Here is a 27,932-nt window from a genome sequence, read left to right on the forward strand (position 1 = left end):
TTGGTAATAACTAACTAATATAGGGCAACACCAATATTGGTAATAACTAATGTAGGGCAATACCAATATTGGTAATAACTAATGTAGGGCAATACCAATATTGGTAATAACTAATTTAGGGCAACACCAATATTGGTAATAACTAATGTAGGGCAACACCAATATTGGTAATAACTAATGTAGGGCAACACCAATATTGGTAATAACTAATGTAGGGCAACACCAATATTGGTAATAACTAATTTAGGGCAACACCAATATTGGTAATAACTAATGTAGGGCAACACCAATATTGGTAATAACTAATGTAGGGCAATACCAATATTGGTAATAACTAATTTAGGGCAATACCAATATTGGTAATAACGAATGTAGGGCAACACCAATATTGGTAATAACTAATGTAGGGCAACACCAATCTTGGTAATAACTAATGTAGGGCAACACCAATATTGGTAATAACTAATGTAGGGCAACACCAATATTGGTAATAACTAATTTAGGGCAACACCAATATTGGTAATAACTAATGTAGGGCAACACCAATATTGGTAATAACTAATGTAGGGCAACACCAATATTGGTAATAACTAATTTAGGGCAATACCAATATTGGTAATAACTAATTTAGGGCAACACCAATATTGGTAATAACTAACTTAGGGCAACACCAATATTGGTAATAACTAATGTAGGGCAACACCAATATTGGTAATAACTAATGTAGGGCAACACCAATATTGGTAATAACTAATGTAGGGCAACACCAATATTGGTAATAACTAATTTAGGGCAACACCAGTATTGGTAATAACTAATGTAGGGCAACACCAATATTGGTAATAACTAATGTAGGGCAACACCAATATTGGTAATAACTAATTTAGGGCAACACCAATATTGGTAATAACTAATGTAGGGCAACACCAATATTGGTAATAACTAATGTAGGGCAACACCAATATTGGTAATAACTAATGTAGGGCAACACCAATATTGGTAATAACTAATGTAGGGCAACACCAATATTGGTAATAACTAATGTAGGGCAACACCAATATTGGTAATAACTAATGTAGGGCAACACCAATATTGGTAATAACTAATTTAGGGCAACCCAAATATTGGTAATAACTAATGTAGGGCAACACCAATATTGGTAATAACTAATGTAGGGCAATACCAATATTGGTAATAACTAATTTACGGCAACACCAATATTGGTAATAACTAATGTAGGGCAACACCAATATTGGTAATAACTAATGTAGGGCAACACCAATATTGGTAATAACTAATGTAGGGCAACACCAATATTGGTAATAACTAATGTAGGGCAATACCAATATTGGTAATAACTAATTTAGGGCAACACCAATATTGGTAATAACTAATGTAGGGCAACACCAATATTGGTAATAACTAATGTCGGGCAACACCAATATTGGTAATAACTAATGTAGGGCAACACCAATATTGGTAATAACTAATTTAGGGCAACACCAATATTGGTAATAACTAATGTAGGGCAACACCAATATTGGTAATAACTAATGTAGGGCAACACCAATATTGGTAATAACTAATTTAGGGCAACACCAATATTGGTAATAACTAATGTAGGGCAACACCAATATTATTATAACTAATGTAGGGCAACACCAATATTGGTAATAACTAATGTAGGGCAACACCAATATTGGTAATAACTAATGTAGAGCAACACCAATATTGGTAATAACTAATGTAGGGCAACACCAATATTGGTAATAACTAATGTAGGGCAACACCAATATTGGTAATAACTAATGTAGGGCAACACCAATATTGGTAATAACTAATTTAGGGCAACACCAATATTGGTAATAACTAATGTAGGGCAACACCAATATTGGTAATAACTAATGTAGGGCAACACCAATATTGGTAATAACTAATGTAGGGCAACACCAATATTGGTAATAACTAATTTAGGGCAACCCAAATATTGGTAATAACTAATGTAGGGCAACACCAATATTGGTAATAACTAATGTAGGGCAATACCAATATTGGTAATAACTAATTTAGGGCAACACCAATATTGGTAATAACTAATGTAGGGCAACACCAATATTGGTAATAACTAATGTAGGGCAACACCAATATTGGTAATAACTAACTAATATAGGGCAACACCAATATTGGTAATAACTAATGTAGGGCAATACCAATATTGGTAATAACTAATTTAGGGCAACACCAATATTGGTAATAACTAATGTAGGGCAACACCTATATTGGTAATAACTAATGTAGGGCAACACCAATATTGGTAATAACTAATGTAGGGCAACACCAATATTGGTAATAACTAATGTAGGGCAATACCAATATTGGTAATAACTAATTTAGGGCAACACCAATATTGGTAATAACTAATGTAGGGCAACACCTATATTGGTAATAACTAATGTAGGGCAACACCAATATTGGTAATAACTAATGTAGGGCAACACCAATGTTGGTAATAACTAATTTAGGGCAACACCAATATTGGTAATAACTAATGTAGGGCAACACCAATATTGGTAATAACTAATGTAGGGCAACACCAATATTGGTAATAACTAATGTAGGGCAATACCAATATTGGTAATAACTAATTTAGGGCAACACCAATATTGGTAATAACTAATGTAGGGCAACACCAATATTGGTAATAACTAATGTCGGGCAACACCAATATTGGTAATAACTAATTTAGGGCAACACCAATATTGGTAATAACTAATGTAGGGCAACACCAATATTGGTAATAACTAATTTAGGGCAACACCAATATTGGTAATAACTAATGTAGGGCAACACCAATATTGGTAATAACTAATGTAGGGCAACACCAATATTGGTAATAACTAATGTAGGGCAACACCAATATTGGTAATAACTAATTTAGGGCAACCCAAATATTGGTAATAACTAATGTAGGGCAACACCAATATTGGTAATAACTAATGTAGGGCAATACCAATATTGGTAATAACTAATTTAGGGCAACACCAATATTGGTAATAACTAATGTAGGGCAACACCAATATTGGTAATAACTAATGTAGGGCAACACCAATATTGGTAATAACTAACTAATATAGGGCAACACCAATATTGGTAATAACTAATGTAGGGCAATACCAATATTGGTAATAACTAATTTAGGGCAACACCAATATTGGTAATAACTAATGTAGGGCAACACCAATATTGGTAATAACTAATGTAGGGCAACACCAATATTGGTAATAACTAATGTAGGGCAACACCAATATTGGTAATAACTAATTTAGGGCAACACCAATATTGGTAATAACTAATGTAGGGCAACACCAATATTGGTAATAACTAATGTAGGGCAACACCAATATTGGTAATAACTAATGTAGGGCAATACCAATATTGGTAATAACTAATTTAGGGCAACACCAATATTGGTAATAACGAATGTAGGGCAACACCAATATTGGTAATAACTAATGTAGGGCAACACCAATCTTGGTAATAACTAATGTAGGGCAACACCAATATTGGTAATAACTAATGTAGGGCAACACCAATATTGGTAATAACTAATTTAGGGCAACACCAATATTGGTAATAACTAATGTAGGGCAACACCAATATTGGTAATAACTAATGTAGGGCAATACCAATATTGGTAATAACTAATTTAGGGCAACACCAATATTGGTAATAACTAACTTAGGGCAACACCAATATTGGTAATAACTAATGTAGGGCAACACCAATATTGGTAATAACTAATGTAGGGCAACACCAATATTGGTAATAACTAATGTAGGGCAACACCAATATTGGTAATAACTAATTTAGGGCAACACCAGTATTGGTAATAACTAATGTAGGGCAACACCAATATTGGTAATAACTAATGTAGGGCAACACCAATATTGGTAATAACTAATTTAGGGCAACACCAATATTGGTAATAACTAATGTAGGGCAACACCAATATTGGTAATAACTAATGTAGGGCAACACCAATATTGGTAATAACTAATGTAGGGCAACACCAATATTGGTAATAACTAATGTAGGGCAACACCAATATTGGTAATAACTAATGTAGGGCAACACCAATATTGGTAATAACTAATGTAGGGCAACACCAATATTGGTAATAACTAATTTAGGGCAACCCAAATATTGGTAATAACTAATGTAGGGCAACACCAATATTGGTAATAACTAATGTAGGGCAATACCAATATTGGTAATAACTAATTTACGGCAACACCAATATTGGTAATAACTAATGTAGGGCAACACCAATATTGGTAATAACTAATGTAGGGCAACACCAATATTGGTAATAACTAATGTAGGGCAACACCAATATTGGTAATAACTAATGTAGGGCAATACCAATATTGGTAATAACTAATTTAGGGCAACACCAATATTGGTAATAACTAATGTAGGGCAACACCAATATTGGTAATAACTAATGTCGGGCAACACCAATATTGGTAATAACTAATGTAGGGCAACACCAATGTTGGTAATAACTAATTTAGGGCAACACCAATATTGGTAATAACTAATGTAGGGCAACACCAATATTGGTAATAACTAATGTAGGGCAACACCAATATTGGTAATAACTAATTTAGGGCAACACCAATATTGGTAATAACTAATGTAGGGCAACACCAATATTATTATAACTAATGTAGGGCAACACCAATATTGGTAATAACTAATGTAGGGCAACACCAATATTGGTAATAACTAATGTAGAGCAACACCAATATTGGTAATAACTAATGTAGGGCAACACCAATATTGGTAATAACTAATGTAGGGCAACACCAATATTGGTAATAACTAATGTAGGGCAACACCAATATTGGTAATAACTAATTTAGGGCAACACCAATATTGGTAATAACTAATGTAGGGCAACACCAATATTGGTAATAACTAATGTAGGGCAACACCAATATTGGTAATAACTAATGTAGGGCAACACCAATATTGGTAATAACTAATTTAGGGCAACCCAAATATTGGTAATAACTAATGTAGGGCAACACCAATATTGGTAATAACTAATGTAGGGCAATACCAATATTGGTAATAACTAATTTAGGGCAACACCAATATTGGTAATAACTAATGTAGGGCAACACCAATATTGGTAATAACTAATGTAGGGCAACACCAATATTGGTAATAACTAACTAATATAGGGCAACACCAATATTGGTAATAACTAATGTAGGGCAATACCAATATTGGTAATAACTAATTTAGGGCAACACCAATATTGGTAATAACTAATGTAGGGCAACACCTATATTGGTAATAACTAATGTAGGGCAACACCAATATTGGTAATAACTAATGTAGGGCAACACCAATATTGGTAATAACTAATGTAGGGCAATACCAATATTGGTAATAACTAATTTAGGGCAACACCAATATTGGTAATAACTAATGTAGGGCAACACCTATATTGGTAATAACTAATGTAGGGCAACACCAATATTGGTAATAACTAATGTAGGGCAACACCAATGTTGGTAATAACTAATTTAGGGCAACACCAATATTGGTAATAACTAATGTAGGGCAACACCAATATTGGTAATAACTAATGTAGGGCAACACCAATATTGGTAATAACTAATGTAGGGCAATACCAATATTGGTAATAACTAATTTAGGGCAACACCAATATTGGTAATAACTAATGTAGGGCAACACCAATATTGGTAATAACTAATGTAGGGCAACACCAATATTGGTAATAACTAATGTAGGGCAACACCAATATTGGTAATAACTAATGTAGGGCAACACCAATATTGGTAATAACTAATTTAGGGCAACACCAATATTGGTAATAACTAATGTAGGGCAACACCAATATTGGTAATAACTAATGTAGGGCAACACCAATATTGGTAATAACTAATGTAGGGCAATACCAATATTGGTAATAACTAATTTAGGGCAACACCAATATTGGTAATAACTAATGTAGGGCAACACCAATATTGGTAATAACTAATGTAGGGCAACACCAATATTGGTAATAACTAATGTAGGGCAACACCAATATTGGTAATAACTAATTTAGGGCAACACCAATATTGGTAATAACTAATGTAGGGCAACACCAATATTGGTAATAACTAATGTAGGGCAACACCAATATTGGTAATAACTAATTTAGGGCAACACCAATATTGGTAATAACTAATGTAGGGCAACACCAATATTGGTAATAACTAATGTAGGGCAACACCAATATTGGTAATAACTAATGTAGGGCAACACCAATATTGGTAATAACTAATGTAGGGCAACACCAATATTGGTAATAAATAATGTAGGGCAACAACAATATTGGTAATAACTAATGTAGGGCAACACCAATATTGGTAATAACTAATGTAGGGCAATACCAATATTGGTAATAACTAATGTAGGGCAACACCAATATTGGTAATAACTAATTTAGGGCAACACCAATATTGGTAATAACTAATGTAGGGCAACACCAATATTGGTAATAACTAATGTAGGGCAACACCAATATTGGTAATAACTAATGTAGGGCAACACCAATATTGGTAATAACTAATTTAGGGCAACCCAAATATTGGTAATAACTAATGTAGGGCAACACCAATATTGGTAATAACTAATGTAGGGCAATACCAATATTGGTAATAACTAATTTAGGGCAACACCAATATTGGTAATAACTAATGTAGGGCAACACCAATATTGGTAATAACTAATGTAGGGCAACACCAATATTGGTAATAACTAATGTAGGGCAACACCAATATTGGTCATAACTAATGTAGGGCAATACCAATATTGGTAATAACTAATTTAGGGCAACACCAATATTGGTAATAACTAATGTAGGGCAACACCAATATTGGTAATAACTAATGTAGGGCAACACCAATATTGGTAATAACTAATGTAGGGCAACACCAATATTGGTAATAACTAATGTAGGGCAACACCAATATTGGTAATAACTAATTTAGGGCAACACCAATATTGGTAATAACTAGTGTAGGGCAACACCAATATTGGTAATAACTAATGTAGGGCAACACCAATATTGGTAATAACTAATTTAGGGCAACACCAATATTGGTAATAACTAATGTAGGGCAACACCAATATTGGTAATAACTAATGTAAGGCAACACCAATATTGGTAATAACTAATGTAGGGCAACACCAATATTGGTAATAACTAATGTAGGGCAACACCAATATTGGTAATAACTAATGTAGGGCAACACCAATATTGGTAATAACTAATGTAGGGCAACACCAATATTGGTAATAACTAATTTAGGGCAACACCAATATTGGTAATAACTAATGTAGGGCAACACCAATATTGGTAATAACTAATGTAGGGCAACACCAATATTGGTAATAACTAATGTAGGGCAACACCAATATTGGTAATAACTAATGTAGGGCAACACCAATATTGGTAATAACTCATGTAGGGCAACACCAATATTGGTAATAACTAATTTAGGGCAACACCAATATTGGTAATAACTAATGTAGGGCAATACCAATATTGGTAATAACTAATGTAGGGCAACACCAATATTGGTAATAACTAATGTAGGGCAACACCAATATTGGTAATAACTAATGTAGGGCAACACCAATATTGGTAATAACTAATGTAGGGCAACACCAATATTGGTAATAACTAATTTAGGGCAACATGAATATTGGTAATAACTAATGTAGGGCAACACCAATATTGGTAATAACTAATGTAGGGCAATACCAATATTGGTAATAACTAATGTAGGGCAACACCAATATTGGTAATAACTAATGTAGGGCAACACCAATATTGGTAATAACTAATGTAGGGCAACACCAATATTGGTAATAACTAATGTAGGGCAACACCAATATTGGTAATAACTAATGTAGGGCAACAGCAATATTGGTAATAACTAATGTAGGGCAACACCAATATTGGTAATAACTAATGTAGGGCAACACCAATATTGGTAATAACTAATGTAGGGCAACACCAATATTGATAATAACTAATGTAGGGCAACACCAATATTGGTAATAACTAATGTAGGGCAACACCAATATTGGTAATAACTAATGTAGGGCAACACCAATATTGCAGTTGATAGTTTGATAAGATACAAAAAAAAAAAATGTCTTGGATTACTTATGTGATTTGATAAATAATCTCTGATAAGAATCTTATGAGAAATTTTGCAAGATTGCATTTGGAAGTATTCGACAACTTTATGGAACCCGTGCTATGTGTCTAACCCGAAATTAACCACCAGAAGTATTAAAGTTCAATGTAAAAGAAGCACCTGTATAGGGAAGCACATGTTCATGGATTAGCGGAATGGTGGGGCGGACATGGATGTCAAACGTGTTTGTGGTGTTTGTGGTATTTTATCGCTTTGTTTATCATACTCATAGATTATTCCACATCACTTCATCACTCTCCCGGATTTGAAATTGCAGAAGCTCCAAAAGTAGAATATGATTTTAACATTTACAGTACTGTACTTGCAAATGCTGATTCTTCAGTAAATTCTTCTTTACTTAATTCGAAGGGATCAACAGTGGCATGCAGATAATGTGTATATTTTCCTGTTTTCCTCCCAAACCTTCACCACCCTTCTCTGCTCAAATATTGAGGTTTTGGTACAATCCCCAACCCTACCCCCATACTATATTTCCCTATTGGCCTCCCAAACGTACACTTCCATTTTTCCGCTCACGTGTTCAGCATTTGCAGATGCAAGCCAAAAACAAGTTGAGTGCAGCATTTTCCGTTGCTGCTGTCCAAACAGTGTAAACGTTTCATGCAGAAACAGTGTCAAACAAAACAGATTGTCATACAAGCTTCCCTCTCGGTCAAACGAAGGTTTATTAGTGCCATGACAATTGAGCCGGATGGAGTACATGGAAATGATTGTTTTTTCCCCAAGAGGGTTTTGAATCGTTCGTGATTTTTAGCAGCAATAATATTGTTATGGTTCGTTTTTGTATCCGTTCATTCATATTTGTAATTTAAGAAGCTGTCTTAACCACACTTAGACCTTCCCAAAGTTGTCACAAGATGCATTATGTTTGTAATAAATTTCTGGCATCAAGCGGGACTTAACTTTAGATATACTCAATCTATTAATTACCAACTACCAAGTAACCTATTTAAAGCTGGCCCAATTATTCTCATCGTCTTGTGGGGCCAGTTGGGGGAAATTTATTTTTTACTTTTTCATGTTGCTGTAAAAACATGTTTATACTTGGTAAAGTAGGGTATATTGCTGATAAAGTATGGCATATTGTTGATAAAGTATGGTATATTGTTAATAAAGTATGGTATATTGTTGATAAAGTATGGTATAATGTTGATAAAGTATGGTATATTGTTGATAAAGTATGGTATATTGTTGATAAAGTATGGTACATTGTTGATAAAGTATGGTATATTGTTGATAAAGTATGGTATATTGTTGATAAAGTATGGTACATTGTTAATAAAGTATGGTATCTTGTTGATAAAGTATGGTATATTGTTGATAAAGTATGGTATAATGTTGATAAAGTATGGTATATTGTTGATAAAGTATGGTATATTGTTGATAAAGTATGGTACATTGTTGATAAAGCATGGTACATTGTTGATAAAGTATGGTATATTGTTGATAAAGTATGGTATATTGTTGATAAAGTATGGTACATTGTTGATAAAGTATTGTACATTGTTGATAAAGTATGGTATATTGTTGATAAAGTATGGTACATTTTTGATAAAGTATGGTACATTGTTGATAAAGTATGGTACATTGTTGATAAAGTATGGTATATTGTTGATAAAACATGGTATATTGTTCATAAAGTATGGTATATTGTTGATAGCGTGTGGTATATTGTTGATAAAGTATGGTATATTGTTGATAGCGTGTGGTATATTGTTGATAACGTAGGGTATATTGTTGATAACGTATTGTTATGAATTTGGGTGCAGGAATATCTAGAGCCAGATAGATCTGTATAGGTAACATGCTTCGACTGTCATGACAGGGAATCTACCTGTAATAAGTTCTATGTTTAGTCCAGTTTGTCGGTATAAGCTGTATTGATGTCCCCGCTACGAGGGAGCAGAGGGGTGCTAAATAGTGAAGCGATTATGGATAAGATTCCTTTGTTCGTCGTCCGCTCTGTCATCAAACCTGTGTCCCTTTTGACAACGCACACATATAAACACTTAGATAGACCCTTAGTGCACACATTAATTAGTTCCCTTCCCTTACAATGACCGTGGAAGAAAACGGGCAGGAAGCCAGGCCGGGGCACCGCCGATGGGGCTGCAGCCAGCCACACCACCAGCTGGCCAAGCAACCAGCCTCGTGGCAGGCTGGGGACCACGCCCAGGATGAATGTTGATTGGTCCATATAAGGGACAGAGAACTGCCCCATGATTGGAGGGAAGGGAAGGACTGGTGGCTGGCCACGAGGGTGGCATGACATGGTGGCGGGAAGGACTTGGCCAATGAGAAAGCACCAGCACAGCAGAACATTCGAGAGACGAGGCTCTGATTGGGGGCAAGCAGGACTTGATGTCACACGGGAGGTGACAAAAGGACGCGCTGGACGGCATTTTGTCTCTTGGCACTGCACGACATCTTGGCTCTCTTCGCTCTTGGCTCTCTCTCGCCTCTTCGCGCTGGACCCATCGCCCTTTGTGTGCAGATCGACCCTTTGTGCTTGTGCTCTCTGCGCTGGGATTGGAGATCGCATTCTTTGTGGTGCGTGGTGCTTGGAGCGGTCCTTCTCGGTGCTTTCGGAGCTTGGAGTGGTGCAGGCCGCGCAGGGCCTGGCGAAGCGTGCGAGCGAGGCGGACGGAGGGTTCCTGCGCACCGGAGCTCGGAGCCGTGTTGGACGGCAGACACTGCACTACTGACAGATAAGGCTGCACCCCACAGAACATTACACGACGAGACATTTCCTTTCGTAATTCAGTCCTTTGTTCGTTTCTGAAGTGAGGTGTGCGGGATCCCGATTTAGGACCGTTATTTATCTTCCGTCGCATTCTCTTGTTCTCGGTTCCGAAATAGTCGTGTTTCTTTTTGTGCATTGAACTCGGGTTTTGTTTGAGTTGCTTTCCTCCAGGGTCGGAGTTGCCGTCGGGGCTAAAGGTAATCGCTTCCGCTTCTTCTTCTTCCCTTCTTTCTCCCATGCTTTTATAGCAAAATCCGTATTTGGTCGTTGCCTCCATTAAAGCCGTTCGGTCTTCCGTGGTCCCTGGTGTTAATCTTGAGGGATTCGTGCGACAGTATGGTATATTGTTGATAAAGCATGGTATATTGTTCATAAAGTATGGTACATTGTTGATAAAGTATGGTATATTGTTGATAAAGTATGGTACATTGTTGATAATGTATTGTATATTGTTGATAAAGTATGGTACTGCAGTTTAGTAGCGCTGTGGCTCTGAATTCATCCCGATCTCAAATGCGCAGAGAGGAGTTTTTTTGGTTTTTTTTACTCTGTTTGCCTGTCTGGAAGTCAAACAAAACTGAAAATCACTCCAAACAGGAATTTTGCTGTTTTTAAGGACGTCATATAGGACACAAACAACAGGAACGAATAACTTTTTTTGTTGCTCTTTAACGGCCACTATTATCCCACCTTGCGGGGTCAGCTGGGGGAAGCTTGGCCCAAGTCTTTCACGAACCGGTTTGACCAGGCCTGACGTTCACCTAGTTAGGGCAGGAATTTGGCCATGGTGCCAGCGATAATCGCCTACACTTTGTGAAGGACACCATGGGATCTTTAACGTCCACCAACATATGCTTGGGAAACGAATAACTAACGTAACGTGTTAAATAAGGTGGTTTTCAAGATGCTGGTGGTAAACTTCTGGAATTTTTTTTCTACAACCTTTAAATTATTTTTTTATTTAAATTTAATTGTACACTTGAACACTGGAGAAGACAAATCGCCATTTTGTCACTTTCAAAAACCTTCCGTTTAGCAGTACTTGAACAAAATATTACAGCATTTGATGTCATCACTTCCAATCAAATTTGCCACTCGAAGACCCCGTCCATGTCCTTTTTTCTCAAGATAGAGTGGGGTATCGTGTTCTATCGACTCTCTCGTCTATAATAATAAAAGAGGTGTCAGTGTGTGTGTCCTGCATAACTCCAAAACCATGAAACCTATCAGCCCAAAACTTTGCATGCATAAGAACAGAACTCCACGGGAGTGCATGAATGAAAACTGGGTTTTTGGTAAAATTTAAACACCCCTTTAGAAGATCATTTAGGGGGTGCTCATCATTTAAAACAAGACCAATAGTCTAACAACAGCATAGCTGGGCTTGGATCTGTTTAGTGGAGGATCTGGTGTCCCTCTGTCAACTGACCAGATCCTCAGGTTTAATTGGTGGGCTTTTTTTGAGGGACATACATACACCGGACAAACAGACAAATGTGCAACACTTTTAAAAAAACAACAAATAAAGCCTTAGCAAGAAGCCAACTGTCATCTAGCAGGGGTCCTAAGCAATCATTTTGTTTCGGCCTGGTCACAATGTCTTGACTTGGAACAGGCCGCAACGGCTTCTGTATGATAAAGCGTTAAAATTTTATTTTTTCACTTTCCGCAATTATATAATTGAATGCCTGATATTCATATACCTATGAATCACTGTGTATATCGCTTTTATAGGCGCTATACTCTTTACATTAGGAGCCTGCAGCAATTTTATGCATTATATAATGTGATTTTCCACGATGGACTCTCACGTACTAATTATGGTATAGAATCTAAATCTGCCTTGAGATTTGAGGATCGCATCTCCTGGACTAAATAAGTGTCAAAATCTGGAGTTAAATATGAGAATTTAAAGAAAAATTAGTGATTCTTATAACGAAGTGTATTTACTTCATGCTAACCCCCGCTCTAGTAGGGAAAATGGCCTTTAAAATGCATGTTGTTGTTGTTGTATTTACTTCATGCAAGGCTATGTGATCCCTCCTCCATATTTACACAACAAAATACAAATATAAACTTGTGTTCCATTGTCTTAGTTAAATCTGACAAAAGCTTAAAATGTAAGTGATTTTGACAAATAACCTTAACAGTAAGAGTAATTACCATCTCGGAGAGTTCCAGTCCCATAGCGGGTTCACAGAGTGCCAGCCGCAGTACTAGTCTCATCCCTCAAGGGAAGTCCATGTTATAATCTCTTTAATGGTAAAATGGTATGTGGTGTTTGAAACCCAGCTGTGTGAACCTGTTTGAATGTGCTGTTTGAATGTACCCCATTTCGTTCAATCCTGCAGTAATGCCAGCAGACGGGACTTTGAGTTACTACATCCATCTGAGGGACAGCAAACACATTGATACATCGGCCTGCCTATTAAACTGTTAGAGGTTATCTCCCTTTCCCCCTCCCCCTCCCTCAAGTCCTCTTCTGCCTTAAGCCTCCTTAGCTTCCATGAGGTATAACAGGGTAAACTAACCCCTCCCCTTCAAGTCCCCCTCTCACTTACAGCCATGGCCAAAAATATTGGCACCTTGCACTTCTTTCAAATAACTAACAATTTTCTCTAAAAATAAGTTGAATTGACAAAAGTATTTGGTCTCCACAATTCTTTGTTTCACTGTTAATATTACAGAACCTTTGTTTTTGATTCAGAACTTAATATATCCTTTTAAATCAGAAAATAAAAAGAAATGGCATTGAAAAAATTATTGACACCCCAGACTTAATAATTGGTAGCACGGCCTTTGGACAAAATAACTGCAGTCAGGCACTTCCTATAGCCATGAATGAGCTTCCTACACCTCTCTACTGGCAGTTTCACCCACTCTTCTTGTGCAAACTGCTCCAGTTCTCCCAGATTTGAAGGGTGCCTTCTCCCAACTGCTCTTTTCAGATCTCCCCACAGGTGTTCAATGGGCTTTAGATCTGGACTCATTGCTGGCCACTTCAGAACAGTCCAGCGTTTTGTCTTGAACCATTCCTGGGTGCTTTTTGAAGTGTGTTTGGGGTCATTATCCTGCTGCAAGACCCATGACCTTCGACGGAGACCCAGATTTCTGACACTGGGTTGAACATTGCGCTCCAAAATGCCTTGGTAATTTCCTGATTTCATGATGCCATGCACACATTCAAGGCCCCCAGTGCCAGAGGCAGACAGCAACCCCAAAACATCACTGAACCTCCTCCATGTTTGACTGTAGGGAAGGTGTTCTTTTCTTTGAAGGCTTCATTTTGTTTTCTGTAAACATAAAGATGATGTGCTTTACCAAAAAGCTCTAATTTGGTCTCATCTGTCCACAGGACATTCTCCCAGAGGATTTTGGCTTGTTCAGGTGTGTTTTGGAAAACTCTAGTCGGGCTTTCTCAGGAGTGGGGTCGTCCTGGGTCCAACCATAGAACCCCCTTTCATCGAGTTGGTGACAGATGGTGCGAGTTGAAACTGTCGTACCTTGTGTCTGAAGGTCAACTTGAATCTGTTTGGCAGTTGATTGAGGTGCTTTCTCCACCATTTGAACAATCATTCGCTGCAATCTTTCATCAAGTTTTCTTTTGCGGCCACGTCCAGGGAGGTTGGCCACAGTTCCATGGGCCTTAAACGTCCTGATAACATTGCATACGGTGGACACAGGAACATCAAGGTCTCTGGAGATGGACTTGTAGTATTGAGATTGTCCATTCTTTGCTACAATCTTGTGTCTGACCTCATCAGACAATTCTCTGGTTTTCTTTCTTTTCTCCATGCTCATTGTTGTACACACAGTGACACAAAACAACAGAATAACTCCTTTTCTCTATTCAAACTGGTTGAACGAGTGATTTTTATATTGCAGGAACCTGCAACTCACCACATGTGTGTTCAATTCCAAAGTAAAGGAGAATCACCTAGTTGAAATATAATTATTTCTAACAACTTCTAAAAGGTGCCAATAATATTGCCCGGGCCATTTTAATATTTCTATGTGGAATAAGCTAAGATTTAGTAATTTTTTCTGCTTTTTTTGTTTTGTTTCACTGCAAACCAAAGAAATGCATATGTGGATAGGAAAATATTTTTTAAGTTCAACAATTTTCTGGAAGAAATGGTGAATTATTTTAAAAAAGTGCAAGGGTGCCAATATTTTTGGCTACGACTGTACATACCTCCATGAGGTGTAAAGGGGTAAAGCTTGACTCAAGGTAAACATAAACCTACAGTCTAGGACTCTAGGTAACCCCCACCATCACCCCCACTTCCCATTAAATCCCAATACCAAATGCAAGTCAAATCCCCATACCCTTCCCCTAGTCAGCCTACCAAGCTCAAGTTGAGACACCTCTCCCTTTTCCCCTTCAAGCGAGAATACCCCCTCTACCTCCCCTGCTCACTCCCCCATCCTCCTCATTCCACCCTCTCCTCGCACCCCCGTCTCATGGTATCCCAGTCAGCAAAGCGTCAGGTGGTATTTTGAGAAAGACCTGCAGTGTGGCCCCACGGTGTTCGCACATGTCTTTTTATGACGTGGCAGTGCCAAGTGGGTGACGTGATAAGATGAAGTGAACGATGAGGTATTATGTATGCATTTCAGTCACCTGTGTTACCCCATGCCACGTACAGTGTTAATTAATGGGCAAAAGTACCCGTAGGTGGCACGCACTGTCAATCTGCTAAAAACAATCAAAGATACATCCTTGTAATAATTGGTTGATGAATCAAAGTACAAAGTTTGGGCCCCACATGCTTGCGGTGCGGCCCCACTGTGTTGTGCGGTGTCATCTGGTCTGCCCGCTGAAAAAGTAGCGATTTTCTTTTTTTTAACATCACATTGTTTCACCTTTCTGGGTGACCAACTTTCATTAAATTCTGATCTGCTCCCCTCCCCTCCTCAGATTATCCATCACCGAAAACCATTATCTTTCCTACCCCAATTGAACAATCTTCCCACCACCCAAATTTCAAATTTTTCCTTCCTGAAGGTTTTCCTCTGTATTCGTCTTGTCCACCCCCTGCATTCTCCCCTACCTTTCGCCTCATCCCTTGTTTGGCCGCATTTTTTGTCCCTCGGCCCTGATGCTGGTGTCCCCCTCTTTTCTGGTGTTCTTTTTGTTCTGTTGCGTGGTGATCTTCTGTGTTCTAGCTCTTCCATGAGCCTCGACCTGTATACAAAAAAATGTGTGGGTACATTATTTTTACATTTACAGCCTGATAAAGCAAGCCATTATCACCAGGACTTGAGGATCCCATAGAAATAAATCAATTTGTCAGTAGGTCGAGTGGACACTTACCGAACTCGAATGAACGCTGTTTAAACTGCGTCGACTATAAAAAGAAAAACGAAATTATCTTTAAATCGATTCTTCCTTGGGTAATCGAAAATTTGAAACCTCCATACATGCATGAGCTGGCAGCAGAAATTGAGGCACAAGTCTGAGAAAATGTGGTAATTTATTTCGGACAAGACAACAGAGCACAGACAGATCAGCAGGATGAAAGATAGACAAACAGATGGCAACAAGTAAGCACGTACAGTAAATTTAAAAATTTCCTCCTATGGGCCTACAAGCCACACTCAGACCAAACAACAGTCAAACCGGAAGCACATTGACTAAGCAAGGTTACTATCCCGGCAGGTAATTAAAGACTCTATGGAAGAGCAGGGCAGATGGTCACACACCATGAAAGGTCCTCAAGCCAAAGAGCACCAGTTCTTTCTGCTCATCCGTTTTTATGGGCTTTCCCCATCCCCTTTATCTGAGCCAGCAATCTCACTATGGCCATGTGGTGTGGTTGTGCCCACTCAGCGCCATGCAAGGGATGAATTGGCCCCACCCGGCTTGGACATCGACCAATGGGGAAGGGCAACTCCCCTGGCACCACCAACAAAAAGGAAATCCCCCCTCCCTTGCCTAGTTCAGACAAGGACGACAAACAAACGCCTAAGCCTGAGCTATGCCAGTACTGTACAATTAACAACGTTTCCTGCCAACAACGTAAAACTTACAGGATAACTTTTTTTAAACTATAACTCAGCTCACACACTGCACACTGAACGCTCCGTCACAGAGCTTGTTCTCAACTGTAAACCCAGCTCACACACTGTACACTGAATGTTCCGCCCCAGAGCTCTTTCTTAATTGTAAATCCGGTTCACACACTGTACACCGAATGCTCCGCCCCAGAACTCTCAACTGTAAACCTGGCAAACACACACACTGTACACCGAATGCTGTGCCCCAGAGCTCTCAACTGTAAACCTGGCAAACACACACACTGTACACCGAATGCTGTGCCCCAGAGATCTCAACTGTAAACCTGGCAAACACACACACTGTACACCGAATGCTCCGCCCCAGAGCTCTCAACTGTAAACCTGGCAAACACACACACTGTACACCGAATGCTCCGCCCCAGAGCTCTCAACTGTAAACCTGGCAAACACACACACTGTACACCGAATGCTCCGCCCCAGAACTCTCAACTGTAAACCTGGCAAACACACACACTGTACACCGAATGCTGTGCCCCAGAGCTCTCAACTGTAAACCTGGCAAACACACACACTGTACACCGAATGCTCCGCCCCAGAACTCTCAACTGTAAACCTGGCAAACACACACACTGTACACCGAATGCTGTGCCCCAGAGCTCTCAACTGTAAACCTGGCAAACACACACACTGTACACCGAATGCTCCGCCCCAGAACTCTCAACTGTAAACCTGGCAAACACACACACTGTACACCGAATGCTGTGCCCCAGAGCTCTCAACTGTAAACCTGGCAAACACACACACTGTACACCGAATGCTCCGCCCCAGAACTCTCAACTGTAAACCTGGCAAACACACACACTGTACACCGAATGCTGTGCCCCAGAGCTCTCAACTGTAAACCTGGCAAACACACACACTGTACACCGAATGCTCCGCCCCAGAGCTCTCAACTGTAAACCTGGCAAACACACACACTGTACACCGAATGCTGTGCCCCAGAACTCTCAACTGTAAACCTGGCAAACACACACACTGTACACCGAATGCTCTGTCCCAGAACTCTCAACTGTAAACCTGGCAAACACACACACTGTACACCGAATGCTGTGCCCCAGAACTCTCAACTGTAAACCTGGCAAACACACACACTGTACACCGAATGCTCCTCCCCAGAACTCTCAACTGTAAACCTGGCAAACACACACACTGTACACCGAATGCTGTGCCCCAGAACTCTCAACTGTAAACCTGGCAAACACACACACTGTACACCGAATGCTCTGCCCCAGAACTCTCAACTGCAAACCTGGCAAACACACACACTGTACACCGAATGCTGTGCCCCAGAACTCTCAACTGTAAACCTGGCAAACACACACACTGTACACCGAATGCTCCGCCCCAGAACTCTCAACTGTAAACCTGGCAAACACACACGCACTGTACACCGAATGCTCCGCCCCAGAGCTCTCAACTGTAAACCTGGCAAACACGCACACTGTACACCGAATGCTCCGCCCCAGAGCTCTCAACTGTAAACCTGGCAAACACACACACTGTACACCGAATGCTCCGCCCCAGAACTCTCAACTGTAAACCTGGCAAACACACACACTGTACACCGAATGCTCCGCCCCAGAGCTCTCAACTGTAAACCTGGCAAACAAACACACTGTACGCCGAATACTCCGCCCCAGAGCTCTCAACTGTAAACCTGGCAAACACACACACTGTACACCGAATGCTGTGCCCCAGAACTCTCAACTGTAAACCTGGCAAACACACACACTGTACACCGAATGCTCCGCCCCAGAGCTCTCAACTGTAAACCTGGCAAACACACACACTGTACACCGAATGCTCCGCCCCAGAGCTCTCAACTGTAAACCTGGCAAACACACACACTGTACACCGAATGCTCTGCCCCAGAACTCTCAACTGTAAACCTGGCAAACACACACACTGTACACCGAATGCTCCGCCCCAGAGCTCTCAACTGTAAACCTGGCAAACAAACACACTGTACACCGAATGCTCCGCCCCAGAGCTCTCAACTGTAAACCTGGCAAACACACACACTGTACACCGAATGCTGTGCCCCAGAACTCTCAACTGTAAACCTGGCAAACACACACACTGTACACCGAATGCTCCGCCCCAGAACAGGCTGTTTTTTGTATTGATGGGATTACCTGCTTTATTCACTGCATTTTTTTTTTTATACACATAATGGAACTACAATAAATGATTTTATTGGAATTATGCATCAGAATGAGCCTGGTGGTGGATTAACGGTTAAGGTGGCTGGCTTAAGATGTCAATGTCATGAGTTCAATACCCTGTTGTACCATACACAACACCAGGTGGGTTAATAAAATAATTACTCATCATTTTATTACATCCCCTTTAAATAAGTTTCGCCAATTAGCAATTGAAATGTTTTTCGTCGTTCTGCCAGTGCAATCCAAAATTGATGTTTATCAAAATTTACCCATGAAAATGGACTACTGCCACGTCTAAGTATGTTCTCCTATTGGTAAAATATGTTTTGTTTAGTAAAGTGTGTTTTTTTTTTAGTTGATGAAGTATGTTCTCTTGTTGGTAAGTATCAGACTCGCTGGTGTAATGGATAGAGCGTCCGCTCTGAGTCTGGGAGGTCGGTGTTTCAAACCCTGGCCCAGTCACATCAAAAACTTGCGGAGAATGGACAGACAATGCGGGAAAGGTAAAGGTAAACCATCCAGTATCACCCTTTCAAAGAAACCGCTTCGGCAGAACCAACGCTCTGTAAAGAGTGGCACATCCCCAAATAATTGATAAAATACGTTTTTACCAAGTAAAGTTGTTTTGAATGGAGCTCGCCCTTCACAATACCGAAGACCACAATAGGTGTTGGCTACACAAGGAAAGTTTGAGAGAGAACAGAAGAAAGTATGTATTGTTGGTAAAGTATGTTTTTACTTGGAAAGTCTGGTTTATTGTTGGTGAGGCAGGTTGGTACTTGGAAGGATGGTTCATTGTTCGTAAAGTATCTTTTTCATTGGTATATTGTATCCCTGTTAATAGAACATGTTAATTCTAAAACAAAGTGTTGATAATGAGTCAAAGTCACATTAATACAAATCAAAATTACGTTTAATGCAATTAAGCACAATCAAGTTTAAATATAGCTGTCACCAAAACCGTTTGTATTAAACTATTGTCCAGAAAGTTTTTTTTTTTGTCAATGAACCTTTTGTAACCTCACACGATCATCACTGGAACAGCTGGAACTGCATGCTCTGCCTGTAAATGCATCGAGCTTAGAAAGTGGACGCAATCTAGCAAACACATTTACAAAGCCTTCTCCCAATCTCCCAATTATCCTTCTCCCAATTATCAGCTAGCCTTCTCCCTAGCCTTCTCCCAATTATCAGCAAAGTCATGGAATCCATCATTGCTTCGGATATGAAATCTTTCCTCTTCTCCAATGGCTTGATCTCTGATCATCAATTTGGTTTCAGACCAGGTCACTCTACTCTGGACATGCTGCTTCTGCTGTCTCAACAATGGATGGAGGTCCTCAATGCCAAACAGGAAATCAGAGCTGTCTCCCTCGACATATCACGTGCCTTCGATACGGTCTGGCACCCCACTCTGCTCACCAAACTCTCCTCCTTTGGTATCCATGGAAATCTCCACGCATGGCTGGCGGACTTCCTCTCTAGTCGTCGTCAACGTGTGGCCCTGAATGGGTTTCTCTCATCTCCTCTTCCTCTTCAGGCTGGAGTTCCCCAAGGCAGTGTTCTGGGCCGAGTGCTTTTTCTGGTCTTCATCAATGATCTCTCTGACTCTCTTGAAAATCCTCTCTATCTCTTTGCTGATGACTCCACTCTCTGCCGCTCCATTCCTCTCCCTCAGATCGGCAGTCTGCAGCCTCCTCACTCTCTGAAGACTTGGACAAAATCACAGACTGGTCAAACAAGAGGAACATGTCTTTCAATCCTGACAAATCTCACACTCTTACTATGTCTCTCCGAAAAGATCGACTGGACAACCCTCCCATCTACTTTCTCAACAATCCTCTCCAAGAAGTTCTGTCGCTCAAGCTTTTGGGTCTCACTATCTGCCATGATCTTTCTTGGGAAAACCACATTTCCAAGCTGGCCTCCAAAGTCAGTCGCCGACTGGGCATCCTCCGTCGTGCGAAGTCCTTCCTCGGCACACCTGAGCTCCTCACCACATACAAGGCTTTCATCCGCAACTCAATGGAATACTGTTCTCCCCTATAGGCCGGTGCTCCTGCCTCACACCTAGCTCGGCTTCACGCTGTTGAAACCAAAGCTTTCAGAATTATTGGAATCTCCCGCGATGAAGCTATCTCTGAGGGCCTTTCACTCACTCACCGCAGGCAGGTAGGTGGTCTTTCTGTCTTCTACCGACTCCTCTCCGGCCTTGCACCCCCAGCTCTCTCTGCGCTCTGTCCCCCAAAATTTTCCTACAGGTCGCACAAGATCTGCCAGCAACCCTCTGATGGTTAAACTGCCGAAATCTCAGCTCTCTGCTCACCTTCACTCTTTCATTCCTCTTTTCTCTCGCCTCTGGAACAAACTCCCTCACTCCCTCCAATCCCACTCCTCCCTCCAGGTCTTTAAAACAGCTGTTCACCACCATCTCTTATCTTCCCCCATCCAAAACCTTGATCTTTTCTACCCCCGCTAATTCACCCCAGATCCACCTTGTTTGAAATTCCAACTTCTTTCCTGGAAGTCCTGGCAGTGTCCATATGTTTTATACCTCTCCCACCCCCCTCCCCCAAAGCCCTCGCCCTCTCTCAGATCTCTCGATGTCTCCATGTCTCCCGGTCCCTGCTCTCAAATGTTGTGTTTGTGTCCTTCCCCCTCTCTCCCCATCTTGTCTACCGCTCCCGATGTTATATGTTTTATGTGTCGGTTTGTCTTTCTGTGTGATTAATGTTCGCTCTTTCTCGAGCCTCGATCTTGTATACAAAAAAAAAAAAAAAAAGTGCCCGAGGATACCAAATTTGGGAGAAAAGTGCGGGGGTAGTCAGTAAAAGACCCTCTCGTGAATACACAAAACAAGTCTGGGAATGTGGATCTTGCAAAGTTAATAGCTCTTACATCTGAACTCTTTAAAAGTATATTGTGTAGTTATTTGATCCATATGATATTGGACTTTGCCTTTTATTACCAGTATCAACAAGGACCCAGAGCCCAGATATCATTCTGCTAATATCAAACACCTAAGTGAGAATAAACGCATTTCCCGAAAAATGAAGGTGCCACTTTTCAGAGTTGTCGCAAGTGATAGGAATGAAACCACAAAGCTGCTCGCAACTAGGGCGGGTCCACTCTCCTGGAGGCTACGTCTGGGATAGGAATTAGAACATTCCATTGGCTTAGTTAGAGCATTTAGACAAGATTACTCCATGCAGCGGCATGTACCGCCGCATCTACAGACATGCCAAATTCTGATGACGCACGCTACGCAATACATCTAAAACGCAGACTCAGCCACGTCTTGATATTAAATTGGACAAAGCAGAATCAATTCATTTCCTTGATCGATCCGTCAATTTTATGAATTAATTTTGTATTTTTTTTTGCTTTTTGCTATTTTCGCATCAACCAATTGCTAATCACATTCTCACTGCTGCAGTCACAAGCCAAGGTCGTAAAAACCCCACAAAATGTTTTCTTAAAAACCTCGACTGAAAGAAATAAAATAAAGCCAGGATCGTTAGAAGAACAAGTGCAGCAAAGTCTGTCCACTTCCTCCATGAAAACTTGGGTGGAGGACGGAAGGGAGTGTAGCAGTGGGAGACTGTCACCCGAAAAACTAAAAAAACTCAAACTCTTCTTACATGACCCTCGATTTAGTATCCCAAAAAAATAAATACACAAGTTCTACACTAAGCAGGATTGTCTACTTCCACCATTAATGTCCAATTCATGTTAAAATGGAGAAACTCATTGTGAGGCCACGAATTGCCAAAATAGAATAAAATCGCAAAAAAAAAAAAATCTTTTATTATTACTCTCGCCAGAGGAGAGGGTATTGCATTTGAGTCCGTTTGTTTGTCTGTTTGTCCGCACCGAATAAATATGATTTTCTCTGCATCAGTTGGTCCGATTGACAGGAAATTTTGACCATAGGTGCAACTGCACCTGTATAATTTTTTGATGATAATTATGACGTTATAGGTCACGTGGTTCGGCCGCCATCTTGGGAAAATCGAAAAAAATTGCGCCTCTATATCTCTGAAAGCGCTGAATAGAAAAATTGAGACATGACTCTGTAAATAACTCTCCATGGGGCATAAAATATGTTAATGATGATGTCACAGGTGCCTCCATTATGACGTCATAATTCGACAAGTACAAAACTTCATCCGATCAAGATGAAATTTCTTGAGCATAATCTAGGAATAAATTAGTTTAGCAAAAAAAAATGATGATGCCAGCGGTCAGGTGGTTCGGCCGCCATATTTGTTTTGACACAAAAGCCTTAACAACCACTGAAAATACATCCTGGCGAGGGTTTGCAATCTCCGATTGCTCTTTTTCTTGTTATTATTGTGAACGAGTGAATTAGGGAAGTGAGACAGAGCATTAAAGGGGAAACAAAATCCTTAAAACTCATCTTTTCCTCTAATTATATGAGAGTGGTTCAAGGTTGATGAAGACTTTATATATAAGATGTGAAAATAATAGTTCAATGCTGAAACAGCGTCTACCCTGAGCAAGCGATACAGTAAGTGTGTCTGTCCATTATCAGTTACTGTCATTGTAATTCAGATAAAAGTACACTGATGCCCAGAAGTGTCTTTGTCATGTACAGGTTCCTTCGTGAGACTCTTGGATCACTGTAAAAAAAAAGGGGCTGACACGATGGCCTAGATTAGAGGTACGCACACTCACATCTAAGCTGTCTAGCCTGGGTTTGAATCCCGACCCATCTAATAAACTGTCATCCTGGTGTTTCACAGACAAGGGGGATTCATCAATGTGTGCCGTCCCTTGGATAGAAGTCAAACTGGGCGTCCCATCCACCTGCATCCATTCATGGGCGTTGAAGTTCCTACGGTGTCCTTCGCCAAGTGTAGGAGAGCTATCGCCAGCACCATGAACAAATTACAAATTCCTGCCCTAACCAGCAGATGACACTACATCAGTGGCACATTCACACCCTTGGCCATTAATGCTACTCCACAGCCCTGTCCTGCATCCGAATGAAGAACTGTAAAAGAGAAAAGGTGACAACACTGGTCGAAGCATTCTTGGTAAAACAAGTGGTGGCTGTGGAATAGATCTATAAAGTTCCTTGTGAATGAGAACATCAAGCAAGCCAAATGCCACATTTTTTGCTCATTAATATTTTACAAAGTTATATTTGAACAGAACAGCGAGTTCATAAATGGTGGTGAATTGGTAAACGATCTTGAGAACTCTCACTGGTAAGGAAGCCTGGAAACACCTTCACTCTCACTGGAGAGAACCTCATGTTTAATCAGAAGGCAACTCTTGTGGCCTTTGCAGCAGAGCTCGAACAAGATTGTTATGAGACCTGGGTCTATCATTTCTCACCAAAGACAAAGCGAGCCAACAAGGAGTGGAGACATTCTTGATCCGCACAAACAAATAAATTAATAAATCAATGTTCTGCCATTAGGTGGAAAGTCTATGGCAAGCATTTTAGAACCTTAAGCTCTCATTTGTGTGGATTATCTTCAGTACAGCACATCATAATCATCAATGGACAGTACTACAGCAACTTGTTACACGATCAAGTGAGACAAGCGAGACACGGACCATATTGCCGGGCTCCGATTACTCCAGTGAAGATGAGTTTGGGAAGATTAAAGTGATCCCACATCCAGTCCAGACTTGCCATCTTGTGTTGGACAATTCGTAGAACATGCTGTTGACGTTAAGTTTCCAAATGATGAAGACTGCTTCCTGAAATGGCTGCGGAGGCATCTCATGGATTTCTCGGGAGGTGGCGTCAAGGCACTATCACATCAATGGGGCAGGTGTGCAGGTGTAACTGGGGAATACCTTGGGAAATAGGTGACGTTTCCTCAACTTGCTGAGTTCTTAAACACAAAGTCGACGTCAACCATAATTACGATGGAATAAAACAATGAACGCTTCATTCGTACAAAGCTCAATATGAAGTCGTCATCTATTTATTCCACATGATGAGGCAGAGTAAATTGGAAAAGAGGGAAAGTAGGGAGGATGGCAAGACAGAGAGACAGAGAGACAGAGAGACAGAGACAGAGACAGAGACAGAGAGAGAGAGAGAGAGAGAGAGAGAGAGAGAGAGAGAAAAAGAGAGAGAGAGAGAAGAAAGAGAGGGGAGGAGAGAGAGAGAGAGAGAGGGAGAGAGAGAGGGAGAGAGAGGGAGAGAGAGAGGGAGAGAGAGAGGGAGAGAGAGAGGGAGAGAGGGAGAGAGAGAGGGAGAGAGAGAGAGGGAGAGAGAGAAAAGAGGTTTTGTAGGGCATAGTAGTTAGTTAATAAAGCAAGGAAGAATGGAGGTTGGGAGTAATGGATTGGAGGTTGGGAGTAATGGATTGGAGTTTGGGAGTAAAGGATTGGAGGTTGGGAGTAATGGATTGGAGGTTGGGAGTAAAGGATTGGAGGTTGGGAGTAAAGGATTGGAGGTTGGGAGTAAAGGATTGGAGGTTGGGAGTAATGGATTGGAGGTTGGGAGTAATGGATTGGAGGTTGGGAGTAATGGGTTGGAGGTTGGGAGTAATGGATTGGAGGTCAGGAGTAATGGATTGGAGGTTGGGAGTAATGGGTTGGAGGTTGGGAGTAATGGATTGGAGGTCAGGAGTAAAGGATTGGAGGTCGGGAGTAATGGGTTGGAGGTCGGGAGTAATGGATTGGAGGTCGGGAGTAATGGATTGGAGGTCGGGAGTAATGGATTGGAGGTCAGGAGTAATGGGTTGGAGGTTGGGAGTAATGGATTGGAGGTCGGGAGTAATGGATTGGAGGTCGGGAGTAATGGATTGGAGGTCGGGAGTAATGGATTGGAGGTCGGGAGTTATGGATTGGAGGTTGGGAGTAATGGATTGGAGGTTGGGAGTAATGGATTGGAGGTCGGGAGTTATGGATTGGAGGTCAGGAGTAAAGGATTGGAGGTCGGGAGTAATGGATTGGAGGTCGGGAGTAATGGATTGGAGGTCGGGAGTAATGGATTGGAGGTCGGGAGTAATGGATTGGAGGTCGGGAGTTATGGATTGGAGGTTGGGAGTAATGGATTGGAGGTTGGGAGTAATGGATTGGAGGTTGGGGGAGGTTATTGTGCAGTCGTGTACCAATTGCAATACAGTAGTTTTGTATCCACCGATAAGTCGGATGTGGATTCAAACATGAACCATAATCGAAACGGCTTGTTCTCGTCACCGAACTAACGAATCCATTAAGTTCTGTCATACATAGGTCGTCCACAACTTTTTGAGATAGTATGTTGTATATCTTTTTTGGTCCCATCACTCAATAGTCAATGGTGAAGAATCACATTATAATTCTAAAAATTCCCGTATACGGATCCATATTCAGATCTTCACCAAAATCGAGTCGATTAGTCCTTGTCAGACACACAACCTGTCCACCAAGTTTCGTCTGAATCCGTCCACACCTTTTCGAGATAGACTGTTCACAGTCAGACAGACTGGGGTGAAAACATAACCTCCATCCACCTTCGGTCTTTGAGTTTAAAAACTAATATTTTACTGGAGATCAACTGTTTTGCTGGGATAAAGCGACTTTTGTGCCAAACTGGCTTTTAAAATCCCGTTTCATTTTGGGCACAAACAACGTGCGCGTCCCTCGGAGTTTATTTTTTTAATCGGATCTTTGCGAAATAACATCAGACGTAAGATGTTATATCAAACGTACGATGACCACAATAAGTGTCTCACACGTCACACGTTCGGCTGGAATTTGAAGTCATGCATGGAACGCGTGATTAACGCATTCCACAAAGCGGGTCGGGCATGGATACATGGCCACATATAAAGGGGGGAAGAAAGTTAGAAAACATCCTTACTTCGTCACGATGAGGCCGACACTCTGTCCGAAATCACCTGCAAAATTTCACAAACGATATATTGCTCCACTCTCCTGTCCGGCCACTCAACGAGTGAACTGTTCAACCTCCGAAAGGAGCACAGGAAGTGTGTGGGGTTCGCGTTTTGAGTTGCGTTGCGTGGAAGTGCGGACCGAGGGCGTGGCTTTCATTGTGGGCGTGGCTATGAGTGGAGAAAGCTCTTTCGAAATAGCATACTTGATCGGATTTTTGACTGTTTTGTATAAATAATTATTATATTGCTCTGAAACACACATTCATACTGTGTGTGTGTGTGTGTGTATATATATATATATATATATATATATATATATATATATATATATATATATATATATATATATATATATATATATATATATATATATATATATATACTGTATATATATATATATATATATATATATATATATATATATATATATATATATATATATATATATATATATATATATATATATATATATATATCTATATCTATAATTCCAGTAATCTCTGTCTGTCTGTCTGTACGTCTGTACGTTTGTTTGTTTGTCTGTGACCGCTGTTTCTCGACAACTACCGGTCCGATATACTTGAAACTTGCCAGGTATATTGCTGGGGACCCGAGGATGTGCCTTTTCAAGGTTTCATATTAATCGGACAATTACTTACCGAGCTATGTCCAAAAAACGATTCAACCAATCAGAGAGCAGCGAACGATCGCGTGTGCCGAACGTGGAGGACACACTCTGCCTCGGATGGCACATTTGAGA

General features: G+C 40.3%; 1 protein-coding gene across 10 annotated transcripts in view; it reads right to left on the reverse strand.

Annotated features, from left to right (window-relative positions):
* Positions 1 to 27,318, reverse strand: part of INF2 (inverted formin 2) — a 125,110-nt gene extending 97,792 nt beyond the window's left edge. For 9 of the 10 annotated variants that reach the window (XR_013622378.1, XR_010983280.2, XM_068107078.2 and 6 more), the window contains exon 1: positions 27,139 to 27,287. The gene's annotated coding sequence lies outside the window, so the exon portion shown is untranslated. Of the gene's footprint in view, positions 1 to 27,138 lie in introns of all 10 variants that reach the window. The other variant, XM_068107081.2, reaches the window with a different exon arrangement.
* Positions 27,319 to 27,932: the final 614 nt, after the last annotated feature.

Source organism: Myxine glutinosa, chromosome 2, assembly GCF_964187855.1.
Source record: "Myxine glutinosa chromosome 2, kmMyxGlut1.1, whole genome shotgun sequence".
Lineage (NCBI taxonomy): Eukaryota > Metazoa > Chordata > Myxini > Myxiniformes > Myxinidae > Myxine > Myxine glutinosa.